The sequence below is a fragment of the Phacochoerus africanus genome, chromosome 2 (genome assembly GCF_016906955.1).
Source record: "Phacochoerus africanus isolate WHEZ1 chromosome 2, ROS_Pafr_v1, whole genome shotgun sequence".
NCBI classification, from domain to species: Eukaryota; Metazoa; Chordata; class Mammalia; order Artiodactyla; family Suidae; genus Phacochoerus; species Phacochoerus africanus.
In genome coordinates, this window is record NC_062545.1 from 233,533,728 (window position 1) to 233,558,769 (window position 25,042).

Below are 25,042 nucleotides of genomic sequence, written 5' to 3' on the forward strand. Positions count from 1 at the left end.
ATCCTTACATGTATACATTACAATTACATTTTTCCCCCCACCCTTTCTTCTGTTGCAACATGAGTATCTAGACAAAGTTCTCAATGCTATTCAGCAGGATCTCCTTGTAAATCTATTCTAAGTTGTGTCTGATAAGCCCAAGCTCCCGATCCCTCCCCCTCCCTCCCCCTCCCTCCCCCTCCCATCAGGCAGCCACAAGTCTCTTCTCCAAGTCCATGATTTTCTTTTCTGAGGAGATGTTCATTTGTGCTGGATATTAGATTCCAGTTATAAGTGATATCATATGGTATTTGTCTTTGTCTTTTTGGCTCATTTCACTCAGCATGAGATTCTCTAGCTCCATCCATGTTGCTGCAAATGGCATTACTTCATTCTTTTTTATGGCTGAGTAGTATTCCATTGTGTATATATACCACCTCTTCCGAATCCAATCCTCTGTCGATGGACATTTGGGTTGTTTCCATGTCCTGGCTATTGTGAATAGTGCTGCAATGAACATGCGGGTGCACGTGTCTCTTTTGAGTAGAGTTTTGTCCGGATAGATGCCCAAGAGTGGGATTGTGGGGTCATATGGAAGTTCTATGTATAGATTTCGAAGGTATCTCCAAACTGTTCTCCATAGTGGCTGTACCAGCTTACATTCCCACCAACAGTGCAGGAGGGTTCCCTTTTCTCCACAGCCCCTCTAGCACTTGTTATTTGTGGATTTATTAATGATGGCCATTCTGACTGGTGTGAGGTGGTATCTCATGGTCGTTTGGATTTGCATTTCTCTAATAATCAGGGATGTTGAGCATTTTTTCATGTGTTTGCTGGCCATCTGTATATCTTCTTTGGAGAAATGTCTATTCAGGTCTTTTGCCCATTTTTCCATTGATTGATTGGCTTGTTTGCTGTTGGGTTGTATAAGTTGTTTATATATTCTAGAGATTAAGCCCTTGTCGGTTGCATCATTTGAAACTATTTTCTCCCATTCTGTAAGTTGTCTTTTTGTTTTCTTTTTGGTTTCCTTTGCTGTGCAAAAGCTTTTCAGTTGGATGAGGTCCCATGGGTTTATTTTTGCTCTAATTTCGATTGCTTTGGGAGACTGACCTGAGAAAATATTCATGATGTTGATGTCAGAGAGTGTTTTGCCTATGTTTTCTTCTAGGAGTTGATGGTGTCCTGTCGTATATTTAAGTCTTTCAGCCATTTTGAGTTTATTTTTGTGCATGGTGTGAGGGTGTGTTCTAGTTTCATTGCTTTGCATGCAGCTGTCCAGGTTTCCCAGCAATGCTTGCTGAATAGACTTTCTTTTTCCCATTTGATGTTCTTGCCTCCCTTGTCAAAGATTACTTGACCATGGTGTCAGGGTTTATTTCCGGATTCTCTCTTCTGTTCCATTGGTCTGTCTGTCTGTCTTGATACCAGTCCCACACTGTTTTGATGACTGTGGCTTTGTAGTATTTCTTGAAGTCTGGGAGAGTTATGCCTCCTGCTTGGTTTTTGTTTCTCAGGATTGCTTTGGGGATTCTGGGTCTTTTGTGGTTCCATATAAATGTTTGGATTGTTTGTTTTAGTTCTGTGAAAAATGTCCTGGGTAATTTGATAAGGATTGCATTGAATCTGTAGATTGCTTTGGGTAGGATGGCCATTTTTACAATATTGATTTTCCCAATCCAGGAACATGGAATATCTTTCCATTTCTTTACATCTTTGATTTCTTTGATTAAAGTTTTATACTTCTCGGCATAGAGGTCCTTTACCTCCTTGGTCAGGTGTATTCCGAGGTATTTGATTTTGTGAGGTGCAATTTTAAAAGGTATCGTATTTTTGTATTCCTTTTCTAATATTTCATTGCTGGTATACAGAAATGCAACTGACTTCTGAATGTTAATCTTATATCATGCTACTTTGCTGAATTTATTAATCAGTTCAAGGAGTTTTGGGATTGAGTCCCTAGGGTTTTCTATGTATAGTATCATGTCATCTGCATACAGTGACAGTTTGATCTCTTCTCTTCCTATATGGATGCCTTTTATTTCTTTGGTTTGTCTAATTGCTGTGGCTAGGACTTCCAAAACTATGTTGAAGAGCAGTGGTGAGAGTGGGCATCCCTGTCTTGTTCCAGATTTGAGTGAAAAGGCTTTCAGTTTTTCCCCACTGAGGATTATATTTGCTGTGGGTTTATCATAAATGGCTTTGATTATATTCAAGAATGTTCCCTCTATACCCAGTTTGGCGAGGGTCTTGATCATGAATGGATGTTGGACTTTGTCGAATGCTTTTTTCTGCGTCTATTGAGATGATCATATGATTTTTGACTTTTTTTTTGTTAATGTGGTGTATGATGCTGATTGATTTGCGTATGTTGAACCATCCTTGTGAACCTGGGATGAACCCAACCTGGTCATGGTGTATACTTTTTTTGCTATGTTGTTGGATTCGGTTGGCTAAGATTTTGTTGAGAATTTTTGCATCTATATTCTTCAATGATATTGGGCGATAGTTTTCTTTTTCGGTGGTATCTCTGTCTGGTTTTGGAATGAGGGTGATGGTGGCATCATAGAATGTCTTTGGGAGTATTCCTTCTTCTTCAACCTTTTGAAAGAGTTTCAGGAGGATGGGCACCAATTCCTCTTTATATGTTTGATAAAATTCACCTGTGAAGCCATCTGGTCCTGGACTTTTATTTGTAGGGAGTGATTTTATGACCTCTTCAATTTCATTTCTAGTGATCGGTCTGTTCAGTTGGTCTGTTTCTACTTGATTCAGTTTTGGCAGGCTGTAAGATTCTAGAAAATTGTCCATTTCTTCCAGATTGTCAAACTTGTTGCCATATAGTTGTTCATAGTATTTTCTTATGGCTTTTTGTATTTCTGCTGTATCCGTTGTGATTTCTCCTTTTTCATTTATAATTTTGGTTATTTGGGTTCTTTCTCTCCTCTTTTTGGTGAGTCTGGCCAGGGGTTTGTCAATTTTGTTCACCTTTTCAAAGAACCAGCTCTTGGTTTTATTAATTTTCTCTATTGTTTTTTGAGTCTCTCTTTTATGGATTTCTTCTTTGATCTTTAGAATTTCCTTCCTTCTGCTGACTTTAGGCCTTTTTTGTTCTTCTTTTTCTAATTCATTTAGGTGGAGGGTTAAGTTGTCCATTTGGGATCTTTCTTCTTTTTTGAGAAAGGCCTGTATTGCTATCAATTTCCCTCTGAGCACTGCTTTCGCAGCATCCCATAGATTTTGAGCGGTTGTGTCTTCATTATCATTTGTTTCAAGGTCGTTTTTAATTTCCTTCTTGGTTTCCTCATGGACCCATTGGTTTTTTAGTAGCATGTTGTTTAGTCTCCATGCAGTAGGTTTTTTCTCTTTCCTTTTCCCATGGTTGATTTCTAATTTCATGGCATTGTGGTCAGAGAAGATACTTGAGATAATCTCTACGCTCCTAAATTTATTGAGATTAGCTTTGTGTCCCAATATGTGGTCGATTCTTGAGAATGTTCCATGAGCATTTGAGAAGAATGTGTATTCTGCTTTTTTTGGATGTAGTGTCCTGAAGAGATCAATGAAGTCTAACTTTTCTATTGTTTCCTTTAGGATCTCTGTTGCTTTATTGGTTTTCTGTCTAGAGGATCTGTCCATTGATGTGAGGGGGGTATTAAGTTCTCCTACTATGATTGTATTCTCATCAATCTCTCCCTTTATGTCTGTTAATATTTGTTGTATGTATCTGGGTGCTCCTGTATTTGGGGCATATATGTTGATGATAGTAACATCCTCTCCTTGGATGGATCCCTTAATCATTAAGTAGTGTCCTTCTTTGTCTTTCTTTATGTCTTTTGTTTTAGAGTCTATTTTGTCTGATATGAGCATAGCCACTCCTGCTTTTCTGTCATGTCTGTTGGCGTGAAATATTTTTCCCCACCCTTTCACTTTCAATCTATATGTATCTTTTGTCCTAAGGTGAGTTTCTTGTAGGCAGCATATTGAAGGTTTTTGCCTTTTTATCCACTCAGCCACTCTGTGTCTTTTGATTGGGGCATTCAGTCCATTGACATTTAAGGTGATAATTGATAGATGATTATTTATTGCCATTTGAACCTCGTGTTCCAGTTGATTCTATGGTTCTCCATTCTTCCTTTATTTATTTATTTTTTTTGGTTGGATGGTCTCCTGTTATTATCTGCTTGAGTGTATTTTTTTTTCATTCTTTTTGCAAATGCAATATTTGGTTTTGGCTTGTGGTTGCCCTGTTTTTTAAGTATGCTAACCCCTTCCCATAATTGTATATTTTAGCCTGATGGTCCTGTAAGTTCAAACACTTCATTACTATTATTAAAATTTAGAAGAGAAACATACAAACAAACAAACAAAAAGGGTTATTTACTTCCTAACATCCCTTGCCCACATTTTATGGTTTTGATGACTCTTTTTTATTTTTTTCTTTTTAATTTTATTTTGTTTGAGGCCTGTTCATGATTAAATCTGTATGCTGGCTTATTTGAGTGACTGCTCTCTGATTGTGGTTTCCTCAGTCCTAGTTCTTCCTCTTCTTTTTCTTTTTTTTTTTCTTCCCTTTCCTTTCTTTTTGGTTTAGAGAAGCCCTTTAAATATCTCCTTTAACCTGGGTTTTGTGTTGCAGTATTCTTTAAGTTTTTGTTTGTTGGAAAAAATTTTTATTTCCCCTTCTATTTGAAATGATATTCTTGCTGGATAGAGTATTCTAGGTTGCATATTTTTTCCTTTTAGCACTTTAAATATCTCTTGCCATTCCCTCCTGGCCTGTAGTGTTTCTGTAGAGAAGTCAGCTGATAATCTTATGGGGGTTCCCTTGTAGGTAACATTCTGTTTTTCTCTTGCTGCCTTTAGGATCCTCTCTTTATCACTAACTTTTGCCATTTTTATTCTGATGTGTCTTGGTGTGGGTCTATTTGGGTTCAGTTTATTTGGGGCCCTCTGTGCTTCTTGTATCTTGAACCCAGTATCCTTTAGATTTGGGAAGTTTCCAGTGATAATTTCTTCACATATATTTTCCATCCCCTTATCTTTTTCTACTCCTTCTCAATTCCTATTATGCGTAGATTGGCCCGCTTTATATTATCCCATAGGTCTCTTATATTGCTTTCTAGTTTTTTGATTCGGTTTTCTGTCTGTTGACCGGATGGAGTGATTTCCATTATTCTATCTTCCATATCAGTGATTCGTTCTTCTGCATTATTCATTCTGGTTTTTACTGCCCTTAGTTCAGTTTGCATCTCTGCAAATGAATGTTGTAGTTTTTCTTGGCTCCTCCTTATATGTTCTAGTTCCTTTCTGAGGGTATCTGCATTACTGTTCATATCTTCTCTTAATTCCTTCAGTATTTTCACTATTTCTCTTTTGAACTCCAGGTCTGTCTGACTGCAGAGATCTGTTTCGTTGTTGACTGTTTTAGGTGAGTTCTCTTGTTGGTTTGACTGGGGGTGGTTTCTCAGCTTCTTCATCTTGCTTGTTGTTTTCTTTCTCCTGAGGGAGTTGTAGTCTCCGTTATCGGGCAGTGTTTGCCTTGTCACTGCCATGGAATATTTCCTGAGGGCTGGCATTGTTGGTCAATCTTTTTTGAGGCAGTGTGGCTTTTCTGGAGTGTTGATGGAGCTATCAGTGTTTCTTCGAAGCAAAGGAGGGCTTCCTGAGGGCAGACAGGACTGGGAGGTCCACACCACGATGGTAGCAGATTTCACTTGGTCATGCAGAGCTTGCTCTGGTGTTTTTAGGCTATGGGGTTCTTGCAGGGGGTTGGTGGTGTTGGGCAGCTGTTCTTCAGGAGTGCAGCAGCCCCTGGGGGCTTGAGCAGCTATCTGGGTCACTGAGAACCTAAGAGGCTCTTCCCTAGGGCAGCCCAACTCAGAAGGACGGCCTGTGAAAGTAGGCAGATCTTTTCACAGTCTGGCCAAGCTTGTTGCAGCTTTTCTGGGCTGCAGGGGGTCCTCCAGGGGGCTGGTGGTGCTGAGCAGCTATTCCGTGGGAGTGGGGCACCCCCTGGGGGCTTGGGCGTGTAGCAGGACTGCTGGAAACCCAAGAGGCTCCTCCCCGGGGCAGCCTGACTCAGAAAAACCATCCAAGAATTAGGCAGATGTATTCACGGCCTGGCTAGGCTTGTTCTAGCTTTTCTGGGCTGCAGGCCTTTTCTCCGGGGTTGGTGGTGTTTGGTGCTGCTCTGCGGAAGTGTAGCCCCTCCAAAGGGCAAGCAGGCCTGTGCAGGGACAGCCCCTGCGGTGGTAGGCTTCAGGCAATTGTTGAGGCCAGCCCTCCTGGATGGCAGGCAGCCCCAGGTTCGGCGAGAGCGTAGGGGGTGGTGGGAGTAGGGGGAGGTGATGCACTGGGAAGTACAGCTTTCAGCTAGCTAGCGGGCCTGTAAGCTTGCTGTGGCGTGGGGGGTATTCTATGGGGACCCACCCCTTCTCTCCCCTCCCCAGCACGGGCAGAGACCAGGCCCTTCTCCCAGGTTCACTCTGATGTGGCTTTCCACTTCCCCCGCCCCTAGAGTATTGCTCCCTTTCTCTGTGACAGCTTTGTTTTCTAGTCTCCCAGGTAGTCTCTGCCCCATCAAATGGTTTCTAGACCTCCCAAGCAATTTCCGCTCTGCCCCGCCCCCCCAGCCCATTCTCGGGGTCTAACCTCTGGAGCCTAGGTCTCGGTGCCCAGCCCCCACCCAGGCATCTCAATTTTTGGTGACTGTGCCCGTAGTTCAGATGGTCCGTTGGGTTCTTGATCGGCTTTTCCGTACTCCAACTTACTGCTACACTCTTCTCTGCATCTGGCGATTCCTCCGGTTCGTTTGATCTTTCCCCATGTAGGTGACTTTCCAGGGTGCGGGATCCCTTTCTCCTCCGCAGTTCCCTTTCGGGAGCGCCCATCCAGCTCGGATTCACCTTCTCTCACTCTCCTCTTTTCTCCCGTTCTGCCCCGTAATGTCATGGACTTCTTGCCGTTATTGGAGTTTAGGTTCCTCTGCCAGCGATTGGTTGCTGTTCTGTGCGATTCATTTATTCTGTAGATGTGCTTTTTTTTTGTCTTTTGTCTTTTTGTTGTTGTTGTTGTTGTTGTTGTTGCTATTTCTTGGGCCGCTCCTGTGGCATATGAGGTTCCCAGGCTAGGGGTCGAATCGGAGCTGTAGCCACCGGCCTATGCCAGAGCCACAGCAACGCAGGATCGGAGCAGCGTCTGCAACCTACACCGCAGCTCATGGCAACGCCGGATCGTTAACCCACTGAGCAAGGGCAGGGACCGAACCCGCAAACTCATGGTTCCTAGTTGGATTTGTTAACCACTGCGCCACGCAGGAACTCCCGATGTGCTTTTTTCGTTGTGTTTGTGGGAGAGGGCGAGCGTGTCCCCCTACTCCTCCGCCATCTTGTCCTCTCTCAGCAATTTGTGTTTTTAAAAAGTGCCCTCCTCTTTTGTTTCTGCAGTACTCTAGATCTATATTTACCATTCTACAAATATTTGTAAGATAAAGAATAATTGTTCTCAAGTCCTCAAGGAACTGCATTGTAGCCTGGATGCTAAAGGACTGATAAATCCATTTGCCTGTGTGAGAATGTTTCCCTATGGTTATATTTAGCCATAGAGGAGATGGCCTAAACATTTTTTTTTTCTATCAGCAAATGAATATCCACTTCCAGTTTGGCCAAACTTCAGTTATAAAGTAACTAAATCCTTTCAAGTATCTTGCCAGGTTTCAGCCAGGACAAGCAATTTCTATTTCTGGCAATGTGGAACAACCTCTTGGACTTCAGAGGTTCCCTCGAAACGGGTAAAAAGAGGAATTCCTTTTGTGGCCCAGCGGTAATGAACCCTACTAGTGTCCATGAGGATGTGGGGTGGAACCCTGGCCTTGCTTAGTGGGTTAAGGATCTGGCATTGCTGTGAGCTGTGGTGTAGGTCATAGATGTAGCTTAGATCCTGTGTTGCTGTGGCTGTGGGATGTAGGCTGGCTGCAGCTCTGACTTGACCCCTGGCCTGGGAACTTTCATTTGCCAACTTTCATTGGCTTTTTAGGGTGTGGCCCTAAAAAGCCAAAAATAAATAAATAAATAAATAAATAAATAAATAAATAAAAGTGCAAAAGATACTATCTTCATAAGATCTAGAGTCACTCCCAAAGGTAGCCAAAAGATAAAAACTGACAACTTGCATATCCCAGGCAGGCAGGCAGGCAGCCATGCTCGGTTGGGAGACAAGGAAGAGAGCAGTAGATGTCCCTGGGAGAGAAAGGATATATAACCTATGTGTCTGGACTTGGAAAGGAAGGGACAATGTGCACTTTTATTTTCCTCTCTCAACTGTGCACTACAGACAGACACATGAGACAGCTGGCTCTGGTGAGAATTCTCATGTTTTGCAGGCCTCTTCTAGTTTTCTCTGGATCCCCTCTGTAGGCTCCAGTTTTTTTTTTTTTTTTTTTTTTTTTTTTTTTTTTTTTTTTTTTAATTTTAGCTTCCCTTGGCTGTTAAGAAAATAATGGAACAGTTTATTAGAAAATCCCTCAGGGTCCTGTGAACTCTGGGAGGGGCCTGTATGGGGAGGCCTCCTTCAAAGGTAGAGATGGGGGTATCTGTAAGGCAATTAACTTGGAGAAGTTTTGTTTATGGTCTTGTAGTCTCTTCGGAGTAGAAAGACAGTTCAGTCTGGACTACTAGAATGAACACTCAAATAAAGGAGGAGAGAGCAGAGCAGGAATGGTTGTGCCCATCTCATAGTCTTTTGTTTGAGGTACCTCTTATTTTAAATTTTTTATTAGCTTTTTGTAATGAAGCTTTCAGTGAAGCTGTTTTGAAATTTTGAAGTCTCTTGCATACCAATTAAAATAGGTATCCCTTGCTTTTAAGCACATTTCTTAAATGACCTTATCTAATGGGAATATTTCTCATAATGACTATTATACTCTCCCTGAGGGCTCACAGCAGTTTGATAGGACCCTAGCCACAAATGGGGTACAGTCCACATTTTGGCCCAGCCATATTTAACTGCAATTTGGATATAAGTCACATTTCTGTCTGGCCATATTTGGGGTCTCCCGACTTGATATTTACCAGGCCAAGTCCATACACAGTAAGATTTTGCCATTTTCATAGATATCTATAACTTCTGGGATTAGAGTTCTTAGTCATAAAAGAAGCAGCTCTACCGGAAGATATAAAATAAGCATGCTTGACTCTTTAGACATGAATGATTCCACCTCTTTTAGCTAGCATTTATCCATACAAAACAATACAAACAAACACTTACAACTCAACCCATCAGCAGTAACCGAGGAAATATTAATACAGACTGGCCAATGGAAGACCATATGCACCACCACCAATTCCCAGCATGGTCTAAACTATCAGATGCCAGTAAATGGGGACTCTGGACTGGAACTGGGGAAAGGTGTGAACTAGCAAGCCCCAGTATGTGGGGACTGTGCACTGGAGCTGGGGTAAGGGATTCCGAACAGCTGGGGAATTGTAGGCTGAACTGAGAGCTAAGGACTCAGGTTCCAATTAGAACTGCCTGCCAGCTTAAGCTGACCTGCTAAGCCCCGGCCTGGAAAGCCAATATAGGTTGATGCCTGTGTTTTTTGTTGTCCCAAAGCCATCAGAAGTTTGCTTTAGTATCCCACTGCTGCAACCAAATCTGGTAAAACCCAAAATTCAGTGGAGTAAATTTAAAAAATCTGATTGGCTTTATTAAACAATTCATGAATTGGGTAGCATCTTTAAAGGGAAGACAAAGAAGTCGTAAAAACAATTATTTCAGGCTTGACTAACTCACCTATGGGGGGCAGAAGGAGTCTACCTGATAGATTACTTTGTCTTTCTTTGTCTCATGAAGGACTCATGAAAGATTACCTCATTTGTGCTGATCAGAAAATACCTGAGTCACTGGTTAAGACTGGTGTTGAAACTTTGGTTAGGTTAGGTATTAAACCCTAGCATAGATGATTTCACTTTTGTCTATAGTTTTCTTTTTAATAAGATAATGCTTGGAAGGCTCATTCAGCCAAAAACAGAGCATATAATTATTTTTATTTTATTTATTTATTTTTTTGGTCTTTTTGCCTTTTCTAGGGCTGCTCCTGCAGCATATGGAGGTTTCCAGGCTAGGGGTCTAATCGAAGCTGTAGGCACTGGCCTATACCACAGTCACAGCAACGCAGGGTTCTTAACCCACTGAGCAAGGCCAGGGATTGAACCTGCAACCTCATGGTTCCTAGTCAGATTCGTTAACCACTGACCAACACTACGTGGCCTAAAAATTCCTAGTATTTGACTGACTTTATATCCCTTGATAAGCAAAAGTGAGACATTAGTGAGCTGCTACTGTTCTGAGGTCATCTGAGGAGTGAGTGGGCAATAGAAGGTGTCCAACTACTTCTGATATGACAGTCTTGGGGTCACTTTTCTGGTACGATCTGGCCCTGCTTTAATGAACAGGGTCAGGATTGGAAAAGGGGAACACTGAAAGAAGCGGAGAACAGCCAAGAGCAGAGCTGTATTCAGATGCTAGATTCATCTTGTTTGAATAATGCACTGGCATTCAAAGTGACTTCTCTAACTTGTTCCAAACTAGAACTAGCAACTCTCTGGAGGGAGAAACATGCTCATTCTGTGAGAATTTTTAGATGTGGAACCAGCTGTGGAAAAATAGAAGGGCAAGGGTCAATGCTAACATCTTTCATTGCCCACTACATCAATAAATTAGCCCCTCGTCCTTTTTTATGAGAGTCCGATATCAAATTGGTTAATTCATATTGGTTAAATGGACTAAAAATGCGTTTGATGCTTAGATGATTTCTGTGATACGAGAAACTCACGTCTCGTGTCAAGGAGCTGAGGAATTGGAGGACAATAGTGAGAGGGGCACTGACTTTTCCCTGTAGACTCTTGTTTTTCTTAGAATTCTTATCACATGCACTGGCTAGCTCTTTGGAAAATTAAAACAGAATTTAAAAAGACATAGGCATGTGGTAGACACTGCTCATTGTCTCTTGTTGTGTATGCCCCATTTCTTATACAGGGATCAGGCCCTGCTAATGCTACATGACCAGAAGGAAATTACACTTCCAGGTTCCATCATTCAAGGGAGGGACACTGGCTGCAACATGAATTGCTGTGGACCATCTTAGTTCAGTGTTTGAGGGAAGGTGGAGAAATAAGACAGAAGGATCCTGCGCTGCTCTTGACTCTGTGGAGCAGCACTGTCATACCAGCCAGGACTTTTTATTCTTATTATTTATTTAAAAACATTTTTTAGGGCCACAACCATGGCATATGGAAGTTCCCAGGCTATGGGGGCAAATTGGAGCTACAGCTGCTGGCCTACACCATAGCCACAGTAATGCCAGTTCTAAGCTGCATCTGCAGCCTTACACCATAGCTCCTGGCAACACTGGATCCTTAACTCACGGAGAGAGGCCAGGGATCGAACCCACATCCTCATGGATACTAGTTGGGTTCATTTTAGCTGAGCCACAATGGGAACTCCCCCAACTAGGGCTTTATGTATCAGCCAGAAGCACACTCTATCTTCTTCAATCTGCTATTATATCATGTGTTTTCCCTGACTGTCAAGGATATATTTTAACTACTAAGTGACTGCTTTTCCTTATTCACAATAGCCAAGATATAGAAAAAAACCTACATGTCCAACAATGGATAAATGGATAGAAATGAGGTAATATAGTAGAATAGTATTCAGTTATGAGGAAAAAGAAATCTTGACATTGGCAACATGGATGGAACTTGGGAGCATATGCTAAGTGAATTCAATGAGACAGAAATACAAATACTGCATGGTATCATTTATATGTGGAATATGTTAAAAAAAAAAGTCAGACTCATAGGAATGGAAAAGTAGTTGCTGGGGGCTAGGATAGGTGTGGGGGAAGTAGGGAGAGACTGTTAAAAGAGTTCAAATATTAAGCTGTAAGATGGATAAGGTCTGAGATCAATAATCACAGTGATTATTGTTGATACTACATTGTACATTTGAAATTTGCTAAGAGAGTATAACTTAAAGTTTTCACCAAAAAAAAAAAGACAAACGTGAGGTGATGGATATGTTAATTAACTGGATAATGGTAATCCTTTCATAATGTATATGTGTATCAAATCACCATGACATACACTTATAACATCTCACAGTTCTGTCAATTATACTTTAATAAAGCTGAAAAAGAAAAAAAGAAAAAGAAGAAAGAATAAATAGAAGATAAAGAGGAAAAACCAAATGGCATGGGATAGTTTTCTTAGGGAACCCAGTGGTCTGGGACAACAAAGCATAGTGGTTTATTGGTAGATGTTTATCATTGTAACCTCTGCCAGTTTTCATGGGGTAAATACTCCAGAGTGCACCATTTTCTAGCTACCACCACAATGTCATGCTAATGCTAGGTTCCTAGAAATGCTGCATGCTGAGTCTAACACACTCTTTTGCACCAATTAGCAAAGTAAGAAATCCAGTTGGCAGGGCCTTGGGGCAAGTTGACAATACACTTTGGATAGATAAAAGGCGTATGCTATTTGTTCTGGGAAGGAAGTTTTATTCAAATCACAAAGGCACTTAAAACAAATGATGTCCTTAGTGAAAATTGTCAAAACCCGTGAGAACAGTGTAGGCCTGAGTGGTTGAATGTCTTTAAAAAGTCCTTAGTCTTTTAGAGAATAAAATTAATTTTATAAATGTTAAATATTCTTGAGCAGATGCTATTTATATTTTTGGTTTAACGAAAGGTTATATTTTCTTGGAAAAAACACAGCACTAAGAAAATATCAAATCTGCAACAGAGCCACGACTTATGGTAGATATTGTTATGTTGGTAAATGAAATATAAAGGTACACAGAAGCCCAATGCCATTTTTTCCGCATTTCTGTCAAATACAATGAACTGTATACTTAAAGGGGCTAAACAAATGTTTTTGAGAGGGCGCTGGTGTCTAAGTTGGGTGCGGCCTGTCTTTTGCCCATGTATATACCAAGGCCAGGATAAAGACATGCACATCAATTATGTGACTGGCACAAATATTAACTAACAAGGAAAAAGTTTCAAAAGATCTAGATCTGAAATCATGGCACGAATCTAACAAGACCAAACTTAACATCTGGTCAAAAACATTAAGCTCTGAAATTTGGGCATTTTCACTGCCCAAACATGAGTGATTTCAGGTGATTATAATAACTTAATAACAATTAAAAAATAAAAAATACAAATACCATATGATATCACTTATAACTGGAATCTAATATCCAGCACAAATGAACATCTCCTCAGAAAAGAAAATCATGGACTGGGAGAAAAGACTTGTGGCTGCCTGATGGGAGGGGGAGGGAGTGGGAGGGAGTGGGAGGGATCGGGAGCTTGGGTTTATCAGACGCAATTTAGAATAGATTTACAAGGAGATCCTGCTGAGTAGCCTAGAACTTTGTCTAGATACTCATGGTGCAACAGAACGAAGGGTGGGGAAAAAAATGTAATTGTAATGTATATATGTAAGGATAAATTGATCCCCTTGCTGTACAGTGGGAAAATAAAAAATAAAAAAAATAAATAAAAAATAAAAATAAACAATATAAATCCTCAGTCTTTTGTATTCTGTTAATAATATAATGTAATATGACATAACTCAATATAAATTTAACCCAAGGGTGTGTTAATTGGAGTGCATTTTACTGTTTAGAGGAAAAGAAATAATCATTTACCTATGCTTTTCATCCATCCATTCATTTATCTTATTCATCTCACCCATTTACTCACTCCCCTTCATGGACACAGTGTTGACTGAGGGTTTTCCAAGTCAGATAGGTGATGGATATATAGTCATAAGATAGGCACTGTGCATGACCACAAGGAGCTTAGATTCAGTTATCATTTTGACTGTTTATCAAGTACAGTGGTTGGTTTGGGATGTGACTCTAAGAGAATTAACAAGAAGATGAGATCTGTCCACAGACCAGTAATGAGATTGGTCTGGAGTAAACCTAGTTGTGTAAGGAAGGGCTGAAGTAACTGGAGAAGAGGAGAGTTGAAGAGCATGCCATAGCTTTCTGCAAATATCCAGACAGTTATCATAGAGCTCTTCTTCTACAGTGTATACAAGATGTGGAGAGGAAGCAGAGCATCAAATCTCATCCAGTTGGGAGAGGAAGAGGAAATTTAGGGAGGTTTAGCCAGGGATGTGATTCTTCATTTGAGTCTTGAGTGATAAATGGGAATTTATCAGGAAGAAAAGACATAAAGAGCATTTCACCCAGTGGAGGGGAATAGTCTGTCCACAATGGGAGGGCCTTTGGTGACAGCATGTGTTTTTGAGTGTTTGTAGTGCAGAGAATAAAAGTGTGGGGGGAAGAGGTGAAGGGGAGTAGCCAGAGATGAATCTGGTGAGAAAGTCTGGAATCAGGGTGTGGGAGTCTTTTATATAAACCAGGGAGTTTAAATTCTATTTGAAGGCACTGGAAGAGTGGGTGGGCATTGAAGTGTTATAGGTAGGGGAGTGACTTGTTCTGATTTATGTTTCAGAAAGATCACACTGGTGGCAGGGAGGAAGAAGGATTTGAGGGAGGGCAAGATTCCTGACAGGAAGGAAAGGAGGAGTTTCTGACACACACTGACACTGAGACCTTATTTTTGAGATTGAGATTCTATAGTACACTGTTTGTGTAACTGAGGTTCTTTCACACTGAGCTAGGTTGAGGGTCAATAAAAGGTAGCTCTTCATTCAGGCTACTTGTGTACTCAGAGTGGAGTATATAGTTTTCTCGTGGAGTGTCTGGTACATCTTAGCCTATTCATTCATTCATTCAATATGTATTAAATACTTGGTATGTGACAGCCATGTTCTTGGTCATTGAATTATAGCTGATACACAGACAAGTACTCAAGGAGGGAAGGGGAAGCATAGAGATACAACAAACAACAAGTCACATAAAAGGTAATTTCAGATGATTTTAAATGCTGGGAAGTTACTAAAACAGAGCAATGTGACTGGCAGTAATTTGGGTGAAGGTAGAGTTGTTCGGTAGGATGGTCTGAGAAGCCTCTCTGAGGAGTAGCTATTTGAAATGAGACCTGAATTATGAGAAAGAGGCTGTCTATTTTTAGACAAGAGGCAGGATCTCCAAAGCAGGATGAACCACAGGCTTAAAGGATATCAGCAATTATTTTGTCATCTTAAGGAAGCTTTTATGTCAGTGTGGCATGAATAGAGTCCATGAGGGGGATGGTTGTAGTAGACAAGGTCAGAAAGAGGAAACTAACAAGCACAATATAATCTTATAGGCCTTGGTATGAGGTTGGAGTTTCACTTGATTTGTTTTGTCAAGAAATCCCTCTGGTTGCTTCGAGTGGGAGGGTGATTAGAGTAAGATAAGATAGGAGCAAGGGAGTTCCTGTTGTGGTGCAGCAGAAATGAATCTGACCAGGAACCATGAGGTTGTGGGTTCAATCCCTGGCCTCGCTCAGTGGGTTAAGGATCCGGCATTGCCATGAGCTGTGATGTAGGTTGCAGACACGGCTTGGCTCTGCGTTGCTGTGGCTCTGGCACAGGCCGGCAGAAACAGCTCCAGTTAGACCCCTAGCCTGGGAACCTCCATATGCCACAGGTGTGGCCCCAAAAAGAAAAAAAAAAAGAAAATAAAAGAAAGGAGCAAGGAGACCAAATGAAGGCTATTGCAGATGTCCAGATGAAAACATACACGACCAATACCACCACTATGGAGAAAAGGTGGTGGATTCTGGAGGTTAAGTCAAGTGAGCTTGCTGATGGTTTGAATATGGGAGGGTGAGGAGAAAAGAGAAACCACAAATGAGGCCTGTCTTTTGTGCCTAGCCTAATGTGCTGTTTGGGAGGTTATGAGAGGCTGAGATGGGAGAATAATCAGATGGGAAATTAGAGTTGTATCCATGTTAGCTTTAAGATGCTTATTAAGTTTCCAAGTGAAGATGTCAAGGACTTGGTTGAATCCTAAGCTCTGTGGTGAGGTCAAAGCTGGGGATAGGAATTTGAGAGTTACTGGTATGGAATTCATGATGGGATGAGTAGCTCTTGACAAGATGTTCACTTCTACTGATTCACTTTACCATCATGATGTCTGACATTAAGTAGATACTTAGGAACTATTTGGTTATTTCTCTGAACTGTAGTGGAATATTCCAGAGGACTAAAGATAAATATGGAAGTTCCAAGTATTTTGGCTACTTCCTGTCAATAGAGTGTCTTTGTCTCCAGGGTAAAATTCTGGAAGGGCATATAGATGAAAGGTAGAGAAGAATCTTCTCTGTTTTGTTTGGAGATCATGCCCTCTGGGATACTGAAAAAGGTCCAGAAGAGTGTCTTGCCTATCCTCACCCCACCCCTTTTCTTTATTTAGAACCCATTGGCTCCTAAAGAGAATTCAAGCATTGGGTCTATAGTCACTAGATGATTTTCAAGGTATTTTAAACTCTGAACTTCTAAGCCATATGAAAATTGCTCTCCTTTATAACAAAATATTCTCAGTATTCACACCTAAATCTGCATCACAATGGGAGATAATATCACAGAACTGAAGTGACCTTGGGCTGGTGTACACATGTCCCTGTGCTTTTCCTTCTGGCTGTCTTATTGTGGAAGTCTTGATTTTTGTCTTAATCAAATCATATCTAGAATTTAAAATACCAATTAGTATTTTTTCAACCCTAATTTTATTTGCAATCTTGGAAATAAAATCACAGATAGTTTAAGGCATGGGAAATTTTGACCTTTACTTTTACTTTTTTCTATGAACACTAATTCAAGCCATCTATTAATTCCTAGAAAGATTCTTGGAGCCAACTTTTGCTGATTTCTCTTATTGTTGGCACTCTCTAAAGACAGACTAATCATATACTCCTTAGCTCTCGTTCTCTTTTTATTTTCAAATCTTTATTCCCTTTCATAGATGCTTTTGAAATCCAAGTAATTGAAGAGCTTCACAAAATTTGGAAGGAACAAGAGTCTGGTCGTGACTGTATAGATAGTCCCAAAGGAAAGTGAAAACACTGCTTGCAGTTGCTTTAATTTTATTTCTATTATGGGGCCTTTTCTCATGGCTCTGCAGACAAAATTCTAGCTGAGGTTTGCATTCAAGGCATAGGTATATAACATCTCATTGAGTGGGCCGAGAAACATTTTTTTTTAATTCATTTTGTTCATTACCCAGGAATGATACTAAGGCATCTTTTGAAATTATCTAATCATGAATGGTAGGATAAAATTACTGATTCCAAGAAATCTTATATTAATAATCAAAGTGTCATTTAGAATAAATGTCATAGACACAGTAGAGAAAAAATATTTAGCCATTTGTTTATATGTTAATTACATTCCATCTATTTTTCACTGTGTAATATACACCTTTTATGTCATGTATAATACATTTTAACTTATTCAGTGTGTTGTGATTGAGTTATCTCTGTGGATTTCTTAAGTTTTGTTATAAAAAACCTTATAAAAAGATGAATTCTTTGTTCCCACTCATCTTTAAAACTGATTTAATGGCCTAAAAAGTTAAAATTTTAATATATTCTCTAAACACTATTTCGACATTAAATCTTACTTTTAACTCCTATTGTCCTGTTTTCCATCAAAATATATTTGTGTTTGGTAGTGACCAGTATGTGCATCCAATACCCCATTACTCTCTCTTCAGAAGGATTACATATTAAAGTTGGAAGTGATTTGAAGTTTGCTTTATAAATGGGAAAATTGAGGCTGAAGAGGGTCCCTGCATATCCATTCAAGTAGTTTTATCACATACTCTCCTCCTTATAGAAAGTGACATTGTCAACATCACCTGCCTCGGAAGTAAAGAATGGAAACAAATTGGTTGGGTTTGCAAGCATAGGTATTCAACCCCAAATCCTCAGGAAATGAGAATTCATCTAAAATGGACATCAAGGGAGTTCCCATTGTGGCTCAGTAGTTAAGGAACCTGACTAGGATCCATGAGGACACACGTTCAATCCCTGACTTTTCTCAGTGGGTTAAGTAACCAGCGGTGCTGTGAGTTGTGGTGTAGGTTGCAACTCAGCTCAGATCCTGCGTTGTTGTGTCTGTGGCATAAGCTGGTGGCTGTAGCTCTGATTGGACCCCTAGCCTGGGAACTTACCTATGCTGCAGGTGTGCCCTAAAAGGCGGAAGAAAAATGGATATCAAAAAATGAGTAAGAATTTGCCCAAAGGAACATAACCTTGTGGAGGTATAGCTGAGGAGGTGTCCACCTGAATTTTAGGTACAAGCTGTGATTTCCATCATGAATGCATGAGTCACTTCTTGCACCAAGATTCTGCACATTTCCCACTCTCTTCTGTTCATTTCTGTTAGTATGGCCTTCCTATAGAAGGCATGGCTAAAAATGTGCTTAAATATGGAATACAGGAGTTCCTATTGTGTGGCTCAGCGGAAAACGAATCTGACTAGTGCCCATGAGGACGCAGGTTTGATCCCTGATGTTGCTCAGGGGGTTAAGGATCTGTCATTGCTATGAGCTCTGGTGCAGGTCACAGATGTGGCTCAAATCTGGCATTGCTGTGGCTGTGGTATAGGCCAGCGGCTACAGCTCTGATTAGACCCCTAGCCTGGGAACTTCCATATGCCATGGGTATGGCCCTAAAAAGACTATATACACATATATATATGTACATATATATATGTAGAATACAGATAATACAGTAGAAAAAATATGGAATACAGAGAAGATGGTTGGTTTCAATGATATGACACAGAGTATGACAGATTTTATGGCTTCTAAGTATTGGGGGAAATTTTTTTTCTCATTGTTCTCAGCTTTTACTACTCTCCTCAAATTAAGAAGCCAATAGCAGTCTTAAAATAAAGAGACTCATAAGAGTGACAGTGGGCAGCAGACATGGTCACCTCTTCCCACAAGATCAGAAGAGGCATCTCTGTAGCAATGTTTTGCAAGTGTACATACAGATTTCTAGCAGGTATGCAGTTCTGTGCACTGTGTTACAGAAACTTGGATGGCTGCTATGGTAATACAGTTTCTTTAAAGTCTTTGAGGGAATTCCCTACCATGGCTCAGCAGTAATGAACCCAACTAGTATCCATGAGGATGTGGGTTTAATCCCTGCTCAGTGGGTTAAGGATCCAGCATTACTGCAAGCTGTGGTATAGGTCAAAGATTAGGCTAGGATACCTTGTTGCTGGGGCTGTGGTGTAGGCTGGTAGCTGCAGCTCTTATTTTACCCCTAGTCTGGGAATTTCCATATGCTACAGGTGCCACCCTATAAAGTGATAAATAAATAAAGTCTCTGAGAAATTGCAGAATGCAAGACTGATATTTTTTGCCACTACTATTCAAAGCTTTGATTTAGGAAAATGACATTACAACTCGGATTGCTTAGTGAAGGACAGGTAGACAGGTGTATCTCACCTGCCAATTGCAGTTGTGATTTTGATGCTTAGAAGGGGCGTATCTTGTAAATAACCCCACATTATTACAAGGTCTTGCCAAGATGTGTTTCTTTCTGGTAGTAACATGCGTCGCACTGGCTCTGAAAAAGTGTGAAGCAGATGATACTTGTTATTGAAGACCCAGCCATTTATTAAGAAGCCTCTTTCCCTTCTGCTTCAAGTTCACTTCCCAAACCTGTTCTCAACAAAAGAATTGTACCCTCGTGGCAGCTTAAAGTGTAAAAATCTGACAACAGCTAAAACTCTTAGCTTTCTTAGGATTATTTGCATTTTATCAGAGATTGAAATCTTGGGCCAAGGAAATGAAATGCCAGAGATGCAATTTTTGAGCAATTAATAAGTTAATGAAAAATTATTTTTGAGAAGAAAGAGGACTTTCTTGTCATCTTTAAGTTATGTTACATTAAGATAAGCAATGATATCCTGCTGTATAGCACTGGGAACTATATCTAGTCACTTATGATGGAGCATGGTAATGTGAGAAAAAGAATGTATATACGTAGGTGCAAGTGGGTCTCCTTGCCATACAGTAGAAAATTGACAGAACACTGTAAACCAGCTATGGTGGAAAAAATAAAAATTATTTAAACAAACAGAACAAAAAGCAGACATGAGTATTTCATTTATGTTAAATTTATTTTTATTTTTATAACATTTCAATAATATTTCCCAGTCCAGAAATGATATATATGTGGGCCTCTGAAACTTAAAGATACAGTTTTTCTGTTAAAAATTTGCATTTTTCAGCTTAATTGAAATCTGTTATATTTGTATTTCCTCTATATCCTGACCCTGGAAGTGAATGCAGATTTGCCTTTACATGTAATTATTTGAAGTATCTTTGTAATTCTAGTCTCAGGACTAGAAGCTCATTGGGTAACTTTTTTTTTTTTTTAAGTCCGCATTTCAAATTTTACTAAAAATGATAGACACGGACTTGCTAAGCATCACATCAGTTATTGGGACAACAAAACTAAAACCTGGGGATCTGGTGGCTCTGTGTTCTACGCTTTGTTTTTTTTTCAACATTTTTTAAAAATTATAGTTGATAATACAGTGTTGTGCCAGTTTCTTATGTACATCAAAGTGACCCAGTCATAAATAAATATATATTTATACATAAATGTAAATATATATGTATATATATATATTCACACACTCTTTTTCTCATATTATCTTCCATTATGGTCTATCTCAAGAGACTGGATATAGTTCCCTGTGCTGTAAAGTAGGACATCATTGCTTATCCATTCTAAATGTAATAGTTTGCATCTACTAACCCCAAACTCCCCGTCCATCCCACTCCCCACCCTGCCCCCCTGGCAACCACAAGTCTGTTTTCCATGCCTGTGAATCTGTTTCTATTTTGTGGATAGGTTCATTTGTACCATATTTTAGATTTGACATATAAGTGATATATTTTGTCTTTTTCTTTCCAACTTACTTCACTTAGTATGAGAATCTCTAGTTGCATCCATGTTGCAGCAAATGGCACTATTTTGTTCCTTTTTATAGCTTGAGTAGTATTTCATCGTATATATGTACCACTTATTAATCCAGTCATCTGTCAATGGACATTTAGGTTGTTTACATGTCTTGGCTATTTTGAATAGTGCTGCAATGAACATAGGGGTGCATGTATCTTATTGAAATATAGTTTTGTCCAGATGTATGCCCAGGAATAGGACTGCTCGATCATATGGTAGTTCTATGTTGAGTTTTCTGAGGAACCTCTATACTGTTTTCCATCATGATTGTACTAATTTACATTGCCACCAACAGTATTGGAAAGTTTACTTTGCTGTATACCCTTTCCAGGATTCATTATTTGTAGACTTATTAATGATGGCCATTCTGACCCTTGTGAGGTAGTACCTCATATTTTTCATTTGCATTTCTCTAATAATTAGTGATGTTGAACATCTTTTCATGTGCCTGTTGCCCATCCATATGTCTCCTGTGGAGAAATGTCTATTTAGATCTGTCCATTTTTCGTTTGAGGTTTGTTGTTGTTGTTGAGTTGTGTGAATTGTTTGTGTATTTTGGAGGTTAAGCCCTTGTTGGTTGCATCATTTGCCAAGATTTTATCCCATTCTGTGTTTTGTCTTTTTTTTTTTTTAAAAATGGTTTCCTTTGCTGTGCATAAGCTTTTGAGCTTAATTAGGTCCCATTGGTTTATTTTTCTCTTTATTACTGTTATTCTAGAAGGTGGATCAAATAAGATATTTCCAAAATTTATGTCCATGATTGTTCTACCTATGTTTTCCTCTAGGATTTTTATAGTACCTGGCCTTGCATTTAGGTCTTTAATCCTTTTGGAATTTATTTTTATGTATAGTGTTAGGGAATGTTCTAATTTCATCCTTTTACATGTAGTACTGTATGTTATTGACGCCTTTGTCGTAGATTAGTTGACCAAAGGTGCTTGGGTTTATTTCTGGGCTTTCTGTTCTGTTCCACTGATCTATATTTCTGTTTTTGTCCCAGAACCATGCTGTTTTAATTGCAGTAGCTTTGTAGTATGGTCTGACATCAAGAAGCCTGATTCCTCCAGTTCTGTTTTTTCTTTTTCAATTCTCCTTTGGCTACTCAGGTCTTTTGTGTTTCCACACAAATTTAATTTTTTTTTTGTTCTAGTTCAGTGAAGTATATCATTTGTAATTTAATTTGATTTATTATTTTTGTCTTTTTTTTTTAGGGCCATGCCCATGGCATATGGAGGTTCCCATGCTAGGGGTTGATTTGGAGCTGTATCTGCTAGCCTATGCCACAGCCATGCCAGATCCAAGCTGAGTCTGCTACCTACAACACAGCTCATGGCAAAGCTGGATCCTTAACCCACTGAGAGAGAGCAAGGATTGAACCCACAACCTCATGGTTCCTATTTGGATTTGTTTCTGCTGCACCACAACAGGAACTCCAATCCTTTGTAATTTTATAGGGATTGCATTGAATCTATAGAGTGCCTTGAATTTTATAGTCCTTTTGACAGTATTGGTTTTTCCAATCCAAGAGAATGATATGTCTTTCCATCTGTTTGTCATCTTTGATTTCTTTCATCAGTGTCTTACAGTCTTCAGAGTATAGGTCTTTATCGCTTTAGGTAGGTTTATTCCTAGGTATTTTATTTTTTTGATGTGATGGTAAATGGGATGGTTTCTCTGATTTCTCATTCTGATCTTTCATTGTTAGTATATAGAAATGCAGTAGATTTGTATTAATTTTGTATCAATGTATTAATTTTGTATCCTGCATCTTCATTAAATTCACTGATGAGGTCTAACAGGTTTCTGGTAGTTTCTTCAGGATTTTCTTTTCTTCTCTCTCTCTCTCTCTCTCTCTTTCTTTTTGGGGCCTACACCAGTGGCATGTGGAAGTTCCCAGGCTAGAGGTTGAATGAGAGCTACAGCTGATGGTCTACACCAAAGCCACAGCAACGTGGGTTCTGAGCAGTGTCTGCAATCCACAGCTCGTGGCAGCACTGGATCCCTGACCCATTGAGTGAGGCCAGGGATTGAACCCACATCCTCAAGGATACTGGTCAGATTCACTTCTGCTGTGCCACAATGGGAATTCCTTTGGGATTTTCTAGGTATAGTATTATGTCATCTGTAAATAGTGATAGTTTACTTCATCTTTTCCAATTTGGATTCCTTTTATTTCTTTTTCTTCTCTGATTACCATGGCTAGGACTTACAATACTATGTTGAGTAACAGTGGGGAAAGTGTATATCCTTATTTTGATCTTGATCTTAGCAGAAATGCTTTCAGTTTTTAGCTATGGGTTTGTCATAGATGGCTTTTATTATATTGAGGTAGGATCCCTTGATGCTAGCTTTCTGGAGAGTTTTTATCAGAAGCAGGTATTAGATTTTGACAAAAGCTCTTTCTGCATCTATTGAGATGATCATATGGTTTTTATTCTTCAGTTTGTTGAGGTGTTATATCACACTGATTGACTTGTAGATATTGAATAATCCTTGCATCCCTGGAATGAATCACACTTGATCAAAGGATCCTTTTAATAGGTAGTTGGATGTGGTTTGATAATATTTCATTGAGGATTTTTGCATCTATGTTCATCAGTGATATTGGCCTGTAATTTTCTTTTTTTTTTTGTGATGTCTTTGGTTTAGGTATCAGGGTGATTGTGGCCTCATAGAATGAGCTTGGGAGGGTTCCTTCCTCTGCAGTTTTTTGGAAGAGTTTCAGAAGAGTAGTTGTTAACTTTTTTCTTAATGTTTGATAGAATTCAGGTATGAAGCCATCAGGTCCTGGACTTTCACTTTTTGGAAGATTTTTAATCACATTTTCAATTTCATACTTGTAACTGGTCTTTTCATATTTTATATTTATTCCTGGTTCAGTCTTGGAAGGTTGTACCTTTGTAAATCTGTCCATTTCCTTCTAGGTTGTCCATTTTATTGGCATATAGTTGCTTATAGTAGTCTCTTATGGTTCTTTTTATTTCTGTGGTTTAATTTGTAACTTTTCCTTTTCATTTCTAATTTTATTCATTTGAGCTCTCTCTCATTGGGGATCCTTAAGCCTAGGTCCAATGGTATCACTGATTGGAAATCATCGTTTTTGGAAATACATAACATTATTGTGTCTTAGTTGCAACCTTTATCAAATAGTTTATTTTTTGAGGATATCCCAAATAGGAGATATCCATGAGGGAAACTTGAGGAAGAAGAAGTGGACTGTGGTTACAAGGGTTCATCTATGAGCTAGGGCTAAGAAGAGGTGAAGCATTTGTGGGTGTGAGTATTGGTAAAGCAGTGTGAGACTTTGGACTCTGATTGGCCTAAGTTTAGAGTATTATTCTCCTGCTTCTTAGGTATGAGTGATTGGGCAAGATGTTTATCCTCTCTGAAGAGTAGGCTTTTTTTTTTTGGGGGGGGGAATACATATTATATAAATAATAAAATAACATAGTTATAAATCATTAATAAATATTATATGTAAATTAAACATCAAGTTCAGTATGTAAGATGATAAAAAAATGAAATAGGAAAGAGAAGTGAAACTTCAGAGTTCAGATTGTCAGCCTTGAATTAAGGATAATTTTTGTTGCTTTAGTATTGCAATATAGCTCAAGTTTTAGTCTTTGAATTAAAACTCAGATGTTCTGTGAGTAAATCGGCTATGATAACACCTACCATATAGGATTACATAAAGTACCTAACATGGTGGCTAATTTCATATGTACCATATGGGCCTCCCTAGTTGCCTAGGTTGTCTCCCAAATCTTCAGTACCGTGGCCAAAGACACTGGTTGACTGGGAGATGAGTTGTCAATGAGCAGCCAGATAGAATAGCTGCATGCCCTGTGTTTCGGACTTCTTTTATCACTTCTGAACTTGAATGATATCCCACAGCAGAGGGTGTGGGAAGTGGGCTAATGCCATTCAGAAGCATAGGGCAGTTTACTCCTGTATCACACATTTTAACCAGTCAGCATCAGTAGGAGGGGAAGAGTATGGAAGATAAATTTATTTCTTCCAGTTCTCTCTCCCCCATAGAGTGATCCTTTCATGAGCTTCCCCATATATCCTATATGAAAAAATCCCATAGGGCTGACCTGAACT